Consider the following 13,837-nt stretch of genomic DNA (forward strand, 5'->3'; position numbering starts at 1 on the left):
CGAGTTTTATGTTGTTTCACAGTTTTCAAGGGCATTTCAGAAGGGCTACGCGGCATTCCAGGGTGTTTTCGTAGATTTCAAGAGTTTCGGAGGCGTTTTAGGGCATTGCAGGTTGTTTATGGGGGGCTGCAGAGAGATTCTCGTTAATTTTAGGGGGTTTCATTGACTTTCAGGTGAGTTTCGGGCGGCTTTGAGGCAGGTATAAAAATGGTATAAAAATTACGCAAAAATGCCCATTTCAAATCTTCTTCCACTCCCCTCTCTCTTGTAACGCTTTTTGTTTGAATAATTTTTGTATGATTAGTAACGCTACACCGCACCCTCCTCCTATAGCTTTTATAATTTGTGTTCAATACCTTCTAAGGCGTTTCAAGGCGTTCTAGGGGGTTCCCGGTGATCCCGGGGGCTTAACAGGCTTTTTGGTGAGGTTCTAGGGGTTTTGAGGTAATTTTCAAAAGCGCTTCAAGACGTTTCAGAGTAGCTTAAGGAAGTTCTTGTAAATTATCAAAAAGACCTTGAACTCCCAAGAGAGCATATAGGTGTATGAAGCTGTGTTAGCATGTATTGAATTTGTCCCAATAGATCATTGCCTACGCTTGTAGATGCAATGGTCTATACTCCAAGAAGTTCTCGTATACTCCTTATGCATAAGAAAGATGTCCAAAGACCTTTAAACACAACAAATGCTGGCATCAACTGCAATATATCAACCACAGTTATCTTCACCAATTGAATCTGAAATATTAGGGGGAACCTCTTGTATTTTTGAGTTGCGTGAACATTTTGCTGTCCATTTTTTTTTAATTCCATTTCGGGTATTTCCATCACTGCGAACATTGTTTTGATCCAATGTTATATATTCCCCATTTTGCTATCATTAATATCTACACATGTACATTAGAGTGGGTCATCGTTTATATGGAAAAATGAAAAAATCAATGGTATCCCATCAGATCAAAGCTTTTTTGATCCCAATTCAGGACCCAAATAAATGTGCAAAATTTGGGCAGGGTCGGTTATGTCTACGTTTTGCGCATCGCGTTTGAAGTTTATATGGAGTTTTACATGGGAAAACACACTTTTTTGCATTTCTCTCATAACAAGCTCGAATTTCTCTGAAATCATGTAACCTATAAAAGGAAAACATAGCCTAGGGTGTCCTGAAAAACTTTGTCGAAGACCGCGAAGTGATGTGATGCTTATGAAAAAAATTGAAGCGTCGGCATTGCTTGGCGAAACAGCATGATTTTGTTGCTATTGTTATTACTTTACATGTTAAAACATAAACACATGCATGCGGTTCGTTGATTATAACTATTTTCACAAGCATCGGATCGCTTTGCGGTCTTCAACAAAGTTTTTCAGACCATCCTAGGCTATCATTTTACAGTATTGGTTAAAAAGTTTCAGACAAACTTTTTCAACTTATGACAAAAATGCAAAAAAGTATGTTTTCCCATACAAAATCCCATACAAATTTCAATTGCAATGCGCAAAGTGTAGACGCAACCGATCGTGCTCAAATTTTGCACAGATACTCAGGACCTGAAACGGAACCAAAAAAGCTTTGATCTGAGAAAACGGTTCCGATGACCCACGCTAATGTACATCTAATTATTTTAGGAAACCTTTTAAGAGACTCTTAGCATGTTCTACCAGGCAGGACACATCCGAAATGTACATGGATTTTTTTGGTGGCCGGAGGTTCTGACCAAAATGTATAATGCACAAAACTATGAATAGATAAAAAATAATATAATAGTGCTACCGGTAGTTAGGCTGGTAATCAATAGTACCAGTTTGTTTGAAACACATCCTACACATCTTTTCATAGATTTAATGCATCAATGATGCAACGCAGCCAAACAGACCAATTAGCCATTTCAGGTATATTGTTTGAGTAAAATATTGATAACGGCAATGTTTTCCTCGATGCAGTAGTTTGTATTAGATTAGTGGCGCGTCAGTGCTCATTGAAAGTATTCTCGATTACGAGCTGGTTATTAAACACGAGACGTTTCAAGGGAGAAGGGATGATTTGCAATAACATGGCTAGCTGTATTCAAGCCATAATAGCGTGACAAAATTCAGTTTTATGTATCTCGTTAGCAAGCACGTGCTGCATATTGTTGCATACAAGTTATTGCTTAACTCCCCATCCCACTTCATAGACTTCCTTATCTTGTCGATTATTATCATTGATTCAAATTGCCTACTCACCGATAACAATAATCATCGTTTGACATCTACGTTGGTGTCTGCGCTGCTGCTGCTGCTACTGCTGATGCTGCTGTACGGATCCCCAGTTCATTCAGGTTATCACTGGAACAAAACACAGAGAACAAAACAAACCTAGTTTTAATCGTCGGACACGGGCTACTCGGCCAGCGAAATGATAAGAGCAAAATCTGCCGAGAGCGTTCGGATTCTGCAAGGATTCTTGGCAGGCTCAGTTTTGTTTTACTAGTGAATCATTTCAGTGCTTGTGCCTTGTGTGTGCTCTTTGGCCGTGAAATTGCCGAAAATCCATTTTTTGAAGACTCGGGTAAGTAGGTTGCACCTCACTATCGCGGAAACAAAAAAGAAGCGTGTCGGTATCTAAGAATTCGTTCATTCAACCTACCCATCCCATTTGCACGAAAGAAAGTGATACGACGAACAGCCAGAACGATACAATGGGATGTGTTAAACATTCTGAACATCAGACTTAGGAGCTAAGCAATAACTTAAGTCAGCTCACTGAAACGGTTACAAAGCGGAATGGCATGTACCTAGTATGTAGTAGCTTTGAAACGGCACGCTGAGAAATGGTGAGAAAGAAGGTGGGCTGTGCTAACGTACGACACAAATTTTGGGAGGGCATCGGATCGCTTTCAACTTTCCGCTCGGTGCACTTTAATTCAAAACGATAGCAACCGAGTGTGACAGAATAATTGCCGTGCGGAAGCATTTACTTAATCTTCTTTTTTTTGTGTCGGTCTACGAAATGCGATATGTGGGTACACGTTCAACTTTTCAATGTTTGGAAGATAAATATGCCTTTGTGAATTCCGTTCAGTCTCAGTACTTGATCAAAACTGAAATTTTCTTGATCATGATATTAAACTTCATATATAGGTTGAGGGGATACTCAAAATAACTGGGACAGGTAAAATTTTCACTTTTCAAAAAATGTTCAACTCGCTGTAACTTTTCGAAAAGGGCATCAAATATTCACAAATTTTGACTATAAGTTCATCCATTCTACACGAAGTTATGAAGATTCTAGAAAAAGGTATAATTATCCGACAGCCAACTTTGAGCAGTTATATCTCCGGATTCAATGAACCGAATGCAATGAAATTTTGATCAATCATGACTTATAAAATGAACTTTGAAAAACAGTTGACTTAATTTGAAATTATTAATAAGAAAAAAAGTTATAGCGATTCCATTTATTATATGTTTTTAGTAAATTTATCTATTTTTCATATGCACCCCATTACTTTTTCAATTTAATGCCGGCTATTTGATAGTTTTCCTTTGAAACATAAATATATTCAAGTCAATTAGAGGGAATTTAAATGAACTATAGTTACTATCTCGAATTTTGAAACGATTATGAAGTTTTGGATAAATTGATGTTATATTGGATAAATAATCTAATCATTATATTTTTCTTTCGTGTAAAGAGTTTTAAGTTTAGTCAAAAGTTTTTAATAGCTCATTATGTAAGTCATGAATGATCAAAATTTCATGGCATTCGTTTCATTGAATCCGGAGATATAACTGCTCAAAGTTGGCTATCGAATAATTATACCTTTTTCTAGAACCTTTATAACATCATGTAGAATAGCCCGATCTTATCAAAATTTTGACCACTGATACACAACTAGTTAATGAACTTACAGTAAAAATTTGAGAATATTTGATGCCCTTTTCGAAAAGTTACAGCGAGTTGAACAGTGTTTGAAAAGTGAAAATTTTACCTGTCCCAGTTATTTTGAGTATCCCCTGTATATTCAACAGTATTGTTTTGTTTCTTTTTGATTTTCTCGTACACTAAGTGTACTGGAAAGACTATGTTTACTCCAAAAATGGCTTTTTGATAGAAGTCCCGAAGGGTCGAGACATATATACCAATCAACTTAGCTCAACGAATTGAGGTGATGTCTGTGAGTGTATGTGTGTGTGTACAAAAAAACTCACATCACTTTTTGGCAGTAAACCTCAATCGTTTTTAATGACCGATGGTTTATTCGATGCGGAACCTAGTTCCATTGTTTCTTATTGAAAATGGTTCGGATCGGCCCAGCCGTTCCGGAATTATTGCCATTTCCCAAGTAACACACTTGTCACTGAAGAGTCACGGATGGAGATGAACCAGCCTCGGGCTGAAAATCTCCCTAATAAAGCTAATAATAATAAGAGTCGCGGCGGCGCAGGTTTTTGTTGCGCAAAAGTCAATGTGACTTACTCCTACCAAGCAAGTATTTATTTGTCGGGAGTAAGTCACAGTGACTTCTGCGCAACAAAAACTTGCGCCAACGTGACTCTTCTGTGACAAATGTGTTACTTGGGTTAGGTGTTCCGGACCAGTATCCCAGGAAGGGGCAAATGCAACAAACTCATACATGCGACACATCAAATTGCGACATTTTCAAAATCCCGAAGAACGGTAAGCAAAGAAAATAGTCTCAGACTATATCTGAACCAGTAGTGTTGTGGAATCGGTTCCGGGTGTCCCGACGGAAGTGGCCAAATATAAACTTGAACTAAACCAATGCATGCGACACCCCAAATCGCGGCTTTTTCGATTACCTGATGACCGGTTTACAAGGAAGAAGGCTCAGACCACATTAGAGGCCACCGATTGGGATCCAGAACCGGTTCCGGGTGTCCCGACAGAAGTGGTCAAATATAAAAGTGAATCGAACCCATGAATGTGACACCTCGAATCATGTCTTTTTAGGCAACGTGATGAACAGTTAGCAAGAAAATAGTCTCAGACCATATTTGGGGCAACCTTTATTGTCCCGGAACCGGTTCGTGATGTCCCACCGTAAGTGGTCAAATTTAAAATTGACAAAATCCACAAATGTGTCACATCGAATCAATGCTTTAAGATTAGATGATGACCAGTTATTAACCTTCACGTACCCGACTCTCGACAACTCATTTTCAAAATGCTGGCATTTCGCCAATTTTCATCCGATTTTTGCCTTTCTCGTACACCAAGGTGTACTGAAGGGCTATATATTCACTCCAAAAACGAAAATTTGATAGAGCCTCCGGAAGGGTCAAGTCTTATATACCAATCGACTCAGCTCGACGAATTGAGGTGATGTCTGTGTGTGTGTATGTGTGTGTGTGTATGTGTACAAAAAAACTCACATCACTTTTTGGCAGTAAACCTCAACCGATTTTAATGACCGATGGTTCATTCGACGCGAAATCTGGTCCCATTGTTTCCTATTGAAAATGGTTCAGATCGGTCCAGCCGTTCCGGAGTTATGGCCATTTAGGTGTTCCGGACCGGTACCCCAGGAAGGGGGCAGATATGAAAACGCTACAAACCCATCCATGCGGCACATCAAACTACGGCATTTTCGATAACTTGATGAATGGTAAGCAGAAAAATAGTCTCAGACCATATCTGAACCGGTAGTGTCCCGGAATCGGTTCCTGGTGTCCCGCCGGAAGTTACCAAACATAAAAGTGAACTAAACCCATGCATGCGACATATCAAACCGCGGCTTTTTCGATAACGTGGTGAACAGTAAGCAGGAAAACATTCTCAGACCATATCAGAACCGGTAGTGTTCCGGAACCGGTTGCAAATGTCCCGCCGGAAGTAGCCAAGTATTAAAGTTAACCAAACCCATGCATGCGACATATCAAGTAGTGGCTTTTTTGATATCTTGATGAACAGTAAGCAGGATAATATTCTCAGACCATATCTGAACCGGTTGTGTCCCGGAACCGGTTCCGGGTGTCCCGTCGGAAGTGGCCAAATATAAAATTGAAATAAAACCATGCATGTGACATATCAAATCACAGCTTTTTCGATAACCTGATGAACAGTAAGCAGGAAAGCATTCTCAGACCATATCGGAACCGGTTCCAGATGTTCCGCCGGAGGTGGCAAAGTATAAAAGTTAATTAAACCCATGCAAGGGACATATCAAATCGTGGCTTTTTTTGTTATCCTGATGAACAGTAAGCAAGAAAATATTTTCAGAATATGTCTGAATCGGTTGTGATCCAGAACCGGTTCCGGGTGTCCCACCGGAAATGGCCAAATATAAAAGGGAACCAAACCCATGCAAGCGACACATCAAATCACGGATTTTAGGGCATCTTGATTTGACAAAAAAAAAAAACTTTCCGGCCATATTGGGGACAACCGGTAGTGTTCCGCAACTGATTACAATTGCCCCATCGGAAGTGGTCAAATGTAAAGGAGAACCAAACCCATAAACTCGACACATTTAATGACTTTTTAGGTAAGCTGATGAACGGTTAACAAAAAAAATCATAGACCATACTTTGGAAAACCAATAGTGTGCCGAAACCGGATCCAGGTGCCCCGACGGAAGTGGTCAAATGTAGAAAAAGAAACTAAACGCATACACGCAGCACACTAAATAACGGCTTCTTCGATAACGCGAAGAACGGTCAGCAAGAAAATAGTCTCAGGTCAGTAGTGTTCCGGAACCAGATTCGAGTGCCTCGCCGGAACTGGCGAAATGCACGAATGAACCAAACCCATACATGCATTACATCAGTTTGCGACTTTTTAGGTGAACTGATTAATAATTTGCATGAAACTAGTCTAAGACCACATCAGGGACAATCGGTAAGTGGTAAAATGTGAACCGAAAGTTGTAAATGTGAAATTGAATCAAATCCATGCGTGTCGTACCATAAAACCACGCTAATTCGACAATGATTGCTGTCAAATAACCTGTGTAAACTTTCAATTAGATAAACTAACTCTATTTTAGTTTTGTTTAGATTGTATGATTTGGTTTTGAACACAAATCTTACAGATATTGTGGTGGTACGAATTGATAGCTTGTACATTTTACGATTGTTGGCTTCCGAGGTTCACTGCGGTTGATCACCAAACGGATCAGGTGTCGGAATGCACCAAATTAGAACTTTCGGAAGTAGAAGCTGCACGAGGAGCCGCTGCGGGTGTAAGTAACATCACAATATCGTATCATTCGTATTAACAGTGTATTACACTGTGACATTTGATCATTTTTTTAATTCATTTCATTTCGATTGCGCTGGGTACAAATTAGAAAGTGTCTTATTAAAGAGTGATGAATACGCGGGGTTTGACAGTACATCAAATAGCAGCTTTTTTGATAACTTCTTCTTTTTCTTTATAGCTCGACGTTCGCATTGGAACTTGGCCTGCCTCTCTTCTACTTAGTGTTCTTTAGAGCACTTCCACAGTTAATAATTGAAGGGTTTTCTTTGCCCGCCATTGCATGAATTTGTATATTGTGAGGCAAGTTCAATGATACACTACGCTCTGGAAGTCGAGAAAATGTTCCCGACCCGGGGAAATTCCCGTTCCCGGGAATCAAACCCGCCGTTTCCGGATTGGCGATTCATAGCCTTAACCACTAGGCCAACTGGAGACCCTTTTTTGATAACACGATGATCGATTCGTAACTATGTTCTTACCAGTTCTAACTCAGACCATATTTTAGACAACCGGTAGTGTCCCGAAACTAGTTCTGGGTGTCCCACTGGAAATGGTCAAATGTAAAAGTGATTTGTACCCATGCATAAGATAAATCAATTCGTGGTTTTTAGGTAACCTGATGTACGTTAGCAATGATATTGCCTCAGACTATATTTGGGAGACCCGGTGGTGCTCCGGAACCTGTTCCGGAAAGTAACAAAATGTACCATGCGACACATCACATCACGGCTTTTTTGATAACCTGAGGAACGGTAACCTAGAAAATAGGCTCATACCACATTAGAGACTACTGGTAGGGTTGCACAACCAGCGTTTGATGCTTCGCCGGAACTACGAAAGTGAATAAAATTAATGCAAGCGATAAATATGTGTAAGAGAACAAAATCTTGACATATGAAACCCACATACAAACAGACGTCTCACTATACTCACTACGTTCTTATTTTAAACGTTCAATAAAATATAACCTAGAATGTGCAGAAAAAACTTTATCGAAGACCGCAAAGTGATCTGTGAATGTGTAAAAAGTTATATCTTAGCTTGTTAGTATCGTCTTGATATTGATCAGCTCCCAACGTTAGTGAAGGTACTCAAGCAGTCAACTGAGAAATCTGATATTATACAGCTCTGCTTTTACGCTGAACACAACGTCGGAGTACGTGCCATCAATAAGTTTTAAGTCAATTCAATGATGACTTTGATAAAATGCTTGCTTTTCTTAAAAAATATCAGGATTCAGGAACACTTTGACTTACGTCGACGGAAAGATCGTGAGAACATATACGACGAGAAAGGCACTATCACCTCTAGGTGGATTAATTTGGGTTTTTTTAACTCACCCTTAATCGATCATAAATTGGTGCTAGTTTATTATACTCAAGTGGCCATGGAATATCCGGAACCATTCCGGAGATATTCCAAATAGTACTGGCGTCAGGGGGTGGGGGAGGGTTCTGTTTTGTCAAATGGCTAAAAGCTATTATTTTGTATGTTATTGTGTTTGAGAGGCCTCCGCGGAACCTGTTCCAGGTGCTCCGAAACGGCCACATCAGTTGATGTAGACTTCAGTCATTTTTTTTGTGCCCTATTCTCTCGAAATCATGAAGATTGACACGTCGCACGGCATGTTTTAGTTGCAAATCAGAAATGTCCCCGACGACACCCCCGTGTGACCTACACAGATAAAAATAATGAGATTTACACGTCATGTAAACTTCATTTTAGTCATGTAAACTTAATTGTATGATGGTTTACATGATATGTCATGTAAATTTGTGTTATATGTCATGTAAAAACTCAGAGTCATGCTGAATTACATGACATGTAACGGAAGTTTACATGACATTTTATGACATTTAAATGATATGTCATGTAAACTTCTGTGATACATATACCACGCTCCAATTATGTGCATCATATGTTACAGAGTTTTACGCTCTTTTTTCGATCTGTGTATGCTAGATGTTCCTTTGTGGTCATATTAGTTGATACAGACTTCAGCCTATCGTTTCTGACTCAGTCATTCGAAATCATGACTCTCGGGCAACAAGTTCGAATTTCGGGGAGGGACGTCATGAGAGGCAGTGAGTTCACTAACATTCAAACCCTTGATGTAAGGGATGCGTTCAATAGCGCAAGGCTAGGCAACTATTGCCAGAGTGCTCCTAAGTCTGAGTTTATCCCAGAACATGTACAAGATTCTCGTAAATTATTTTTAAAATAATATAGCTCGCGTGGCAGCCGTCGGAAGATGAGCCACCCGGGGGCACACGCAAGGCCAGGAATGTGCTCATCACGTCACATAACCTCAAGACTGTATCCTGGTTTTCGGTGATATGCTATGGAGTGTAGAATTAGCATTTAAGTTAAAATACACATTAATAAAAACAAAAAAAAAAATGAGATCGTATGTCATGTACGACGAGGTGTCATTAGTTTAGTTAAGGGAGTACATGCAGCCCATGGAATAAATTTTTGAACCCCCAGAACTTTTCCTTGACTGTCAACTGTAATTAATAACGTCACTTTGGGAATTTTTCGGAAACTGTTTCATTAGTTCCCAGACAATTCCAAGAAAAATTCAGAAAATCTTACAAAGGATTGCCGAAAGAATAGCCGAAGAAATTTAAAAATTGAATTTTTTAATCAACTTACACAGACATTATCGAAGGAATTTTCAAAGATAAGCCCGAAGAAATACCTGAGAAAGCTCCTATGACATTCCGGTTCCCGTTGGGAAACAAAACCCTTTATTGATCTGCCGAGTAGAAATACCGATGAAGAAAAATTTAAATTGTCAGTTAATGTCAAACCTTGATTGTCTGTAAAAAAATATATATTGTGTTCAGTTCACGCTTCAGAGGAAAATAAATAGCTGGCTTAAAAGGGGTCTCCACTAGTGGTTAAGGCTATGGATCGCCAATCCGGAGACGGCGGTTGGATTCCCGTTTCGGTCGGGAAAATTGTCTCGACTCCCTGGGCATAGTGTATCATTGTACTTGCCATACAATGTACAAATTCATTGCAGGCAAAGAAAGCCCTTCAATTAATAACTGTGGAAGTGCTCAAAGAACACTAATTTGAAGCGAGGCCGGTCAAGTTCCAGTGGGAACGTAAAGCCATAAAGAAGAAGAAGAAGAAGAAGCTTAAAAAGTATCCTATACGCATGCACACCTAAATACTTAAAATAAATAAATAATATTGTATAAAACACTATTCCAAGAACCGAGTTTGTAAAAACAATAGAGTTAATAAACTATAGAGGACGAATGTCGCTGATGTTCCCTTTGTTCTCGTTCGCAAACATGTCGGGTATCTATCTGTCAAACTGCATACTTTTTCGCTTTGATACTTATAGCCCGGCCTATCTCCGCCAGCAAGAGATGTTTCGGCAGGGACACCAGCGACATTCGTCCTCTATAGTTTATTACCTCTATTGTAAAAACACACACCTAACTGCTGCATGGACATTAAGCGAGGATGTCGCGAGCTACGAAAAGGACCATCAGAGCAAAGAGAAAAAGGGAAATTGAAGAAAAAGGGTAAGCTACTGAATCTTCTGATGAGAAAAGGTCTCTTTTCCACACCGACAGTCGAAGTGCATAGTAACAAACACGGAAAGCTAAAACTCAGTGCCTATTTTTGGACGTTACCCACATTGTGGAAGTCTCGAGAGAGTGGAAAAGTGAATCCTTCCTCCGAGAATTACGATAGAACCACGTATGCCTGATCTATATGCTGTACCTCAGTTGAAGTTGGACCCAGTAGCACGCAAATACCCTAACCTGTAAATATAACGCTCTTTCCAACCAGGACCCAAGACCTTTGGACTCAGGTTCTAAGGACCTGATTGAGTGACCGCGAAAACCCTCCCAAGGTCGAGAAATCCTTGCAGACAGCGACGATTCAGGGAAACTCGCAACGTAGTTAAATTTCAGACCCGTGCAGTTGTTCCTTATGTGCCTGAGCCTCATTTTGCACCCAATTTCAAAACTTCAAAAATCAAATCTGATTCTCAGCCGTTTATTAACGAAAGTTAATGAAATTTTGACAGTTGATCACAAAATCCTTCTAGTTTATGTAGCCATGATCATGGTTCCGGATTTTTCCGTTGTTCCGGATTTATGGCCGGGGGTACTGGGGTAACCTCCTTATCAGATGGAGGTGCAGCTTATAATTTGCTTTCGAAAACTAGCTTGCGGCATATCAAACTTCATGATTTTGCAAAATAAGAGTATTGGACCATGTTTCTAGAGATTTCAGATACAATGGCCACATCTCCGGATGTTCCGAACCCAGGTGCCCCCGAGGAAGTGGCCACTTACTGATCGGTTCTAAAACCTAGCTTGCGACATATTAAACTGTATGATTTTGCAAAACAAGTGTATTGGACCATGTTTCCAGAAATTTCGGATATGCTGGCCTCTTCTCCGGATGTTCCGGAAACTTGGTGCCCCCAGGGAAGTGGCCACTTTCTGCTCGGTTCTGAAACCTAGCTTGCGACATATCAAACTTCATGATTTTGCAAAACAAGAGTATTGGACCATGTTTCTAGAAATTTCAGATACACTGGCCATTTCTCCGGATGTTCCGGACCCAGGTATCTCCAGGGAAGTGGCCACTGTCTGCACGGTTTGGAAACTTAGCTTGCGACATATCAAACTTTAGGATTTTGCAAATCAAGAGTATTGGGCCATGTCTCTTGAGATTTTGGATACACTGGCCACTTCTCCGGATGTTCCGGAAACCCTGAGCCCCAGGGAAGTGGCCACTTTCTGACCGGTTCGGAAGCCTAACTTGCAACATATCAAACTTCATGATTTTGCAAAACAAGAGTATTGGAACATTTTTTTTCAGAAATTTCGGATACACTGGCCAGTTCTCTGGATGTTCCGGAAAACTGGTGCCCCCAGGAGAGTGGCCACATTCTGATCGGTTCTGATACCTAGCTTGTGACATATCAAACTTCATGATTTTGCAGAACAAGAGTATTGGACCATGTTGCTAGAGATTTCGGGTACACCGGCCACTTCTCCGGATGTTCCGTACCCTGGTGCCCCCAGGGAAGAGACCACTTACTGACCGGTTCTGAAACCTAGCTTGTGACATATCAAACTTCATGATTTTGCAAAACAAGAGTATTGGACCATGTTTCCAGAAACTTCGGCTGCAGTGATCACTCCTCCGGATGTTCCGGAAACCTGATGCCCCTAGGGATGTGGCCATTCTCTGACCGGTTCTGAAATTTAGCTTGCGATATATCAAATTTTATGATTTTGCAAATCAAGAGTATTGAGCCATGTTTTGTAAAATCATGATATATCGCAAGCTAGGTATCAGAACCGGTCAGAAAGTGGCCACTTTCCTGGGGGCACCAGTATCCGGAACATTCGGAGGTGTGGCCAGTGTATCCGAAGTCTCTAGAAACATGGTCCAATGCTCTTGTTTTGCAAAATCATGAAGTTTGATATGCCGCAAGCTAGTTTTCGAAGGCAAATTATAAGTTGCACCTCTACCTGATAAGGAGGTTACCCCAGTACCCCCGGCCATAAATCCGGAACAACGGGAAAATCCAGAACCATGATCATGGTTACATAAACTAGAAGGATTTTGTGATCAACTGTCAAAATTTCATTAACTTTCGTGGAGAAACGGCTGAGAATCAGATTTTTGAAGTTTTGAAATTGGGTGCTAAATGAGACTCAGGCACATACAGTGTCGGACAAAACAATAAGACCACCGGTCCTATTTCATACAAAATGCCCAAGTTTCACGATATGGTACTCAGTTTCTAGTAAACCGATTTGGCTGAAATTTTGGAAACTGACTTCGATTTACGGGAATTTTGATTTGTAATAAATTGATTGAGTTCTGTTCACTACTTCAAAAGTTACAGATATACGGTGCGACAAAACTCTGACACCAAATTTTCATCATGGATATTTGTGGTCAATTAAATAAAAATGTCCCCAAGTTTGAATGGCATCCTTAAATTTAGTACTTGTTCATCGATAATCAAGTATCAGATACTCTCATATATCCTTTGATAATGGCAATCTGGAAGTGGTCCTATTATTATGTCGTTTCGTATATCTGTAACTTTTGATGTAGTGAGCAGATCTCACTCAATTAAATACAAATCAAAATTCACGTAGCTCCAGAGCGACTGTCAAAATTTCAGCCAAATCGGTTCACTAGAAACCGAGCATCACATCGTCAAACTTGGCCATTTTGTATGAAAAATGGCTGGTGGTCTTATTGTTTTGTCCGACACTGTAGGTGTTAATTAGATTTCCGATTAGCCGAGCTTGAGTATATAGATCCCAAGCTCTGGCTTGCCGGTGATCAAAAATGGTAGCCCAGAGAGTAAAAAATTCGAAGATTGAAAGTGAAGATTGACATTCTCATTTTTTCATTCGTGTTTGGCCACATTCATTGTCAGCTGAATGCCTCTCTTTTTTCATTCAATTCTCTGTCACGAATATTTTTTCGCATGTCGTAAAACGTCCAATTTCTGTTAACAGACGCACAATCCAACTTAATGGACAAATAGAGAACATAATTAATATTCTAATTAACAACTATACACAAGTTTTGAGGTAATTGGAAGTATAATCGGGAGTTACGGTCCAGTTT

The 13,837-nt window shown here is 40.0% G+C and overlaps 2 protein-coding genes across 3 annotated transcripts in view; one reads left to right on the top strand and one right to left on the bottom strand.

Moving 5' to 3' along the window:
- Window positions 1-13,837, bottom strand: part of LOC109419338 (extracellular serine/threonine protein CG31145) — a 341,080-nt gene that overhangs the window by 279,511 nt on the left and 47,732 nt on the right. For both annotated transcript variants that reach the window (XM_062857335.1, XM_062857333.1), the window contains exon 2: window positions 2,221-2,322. The gene's annotated coding sequence lies outside the window, so the exon portion shown is untranslated. The remainder of the gene's footprint in view (window positions 1-2,220; window positions 2,323-13,837) is intronic.
- Window positions 2,392-13,837, top strand: part of LOC115254245 (galactokinase) — a 154,149-nt gene continuing 142,703 nt past the window's right edge. Inside the window, exon 1 of the mRNA XM_062857345.1 lies at window positions 2,392-2,545. The gene's annotated coding sequence lies outside the window, so the exon portion shown is untranslated. The remainder of the gene's footprint in view (window positions 2,546-13,837) is intronic.

This window comes from Aedes albopictus, chromosome 3, assembly GCF_035046485.1.
Source record: "Aedes albopictus strain Foshan chromosome 3, AalbF5, whole genome shotgun sequence".
NCBI classification, from domain to species: Eukaryota; Metazoa; Arthropoda; class Insecta; order Diptera; family Culicidae; genus Aedes; species Aedes albopictus.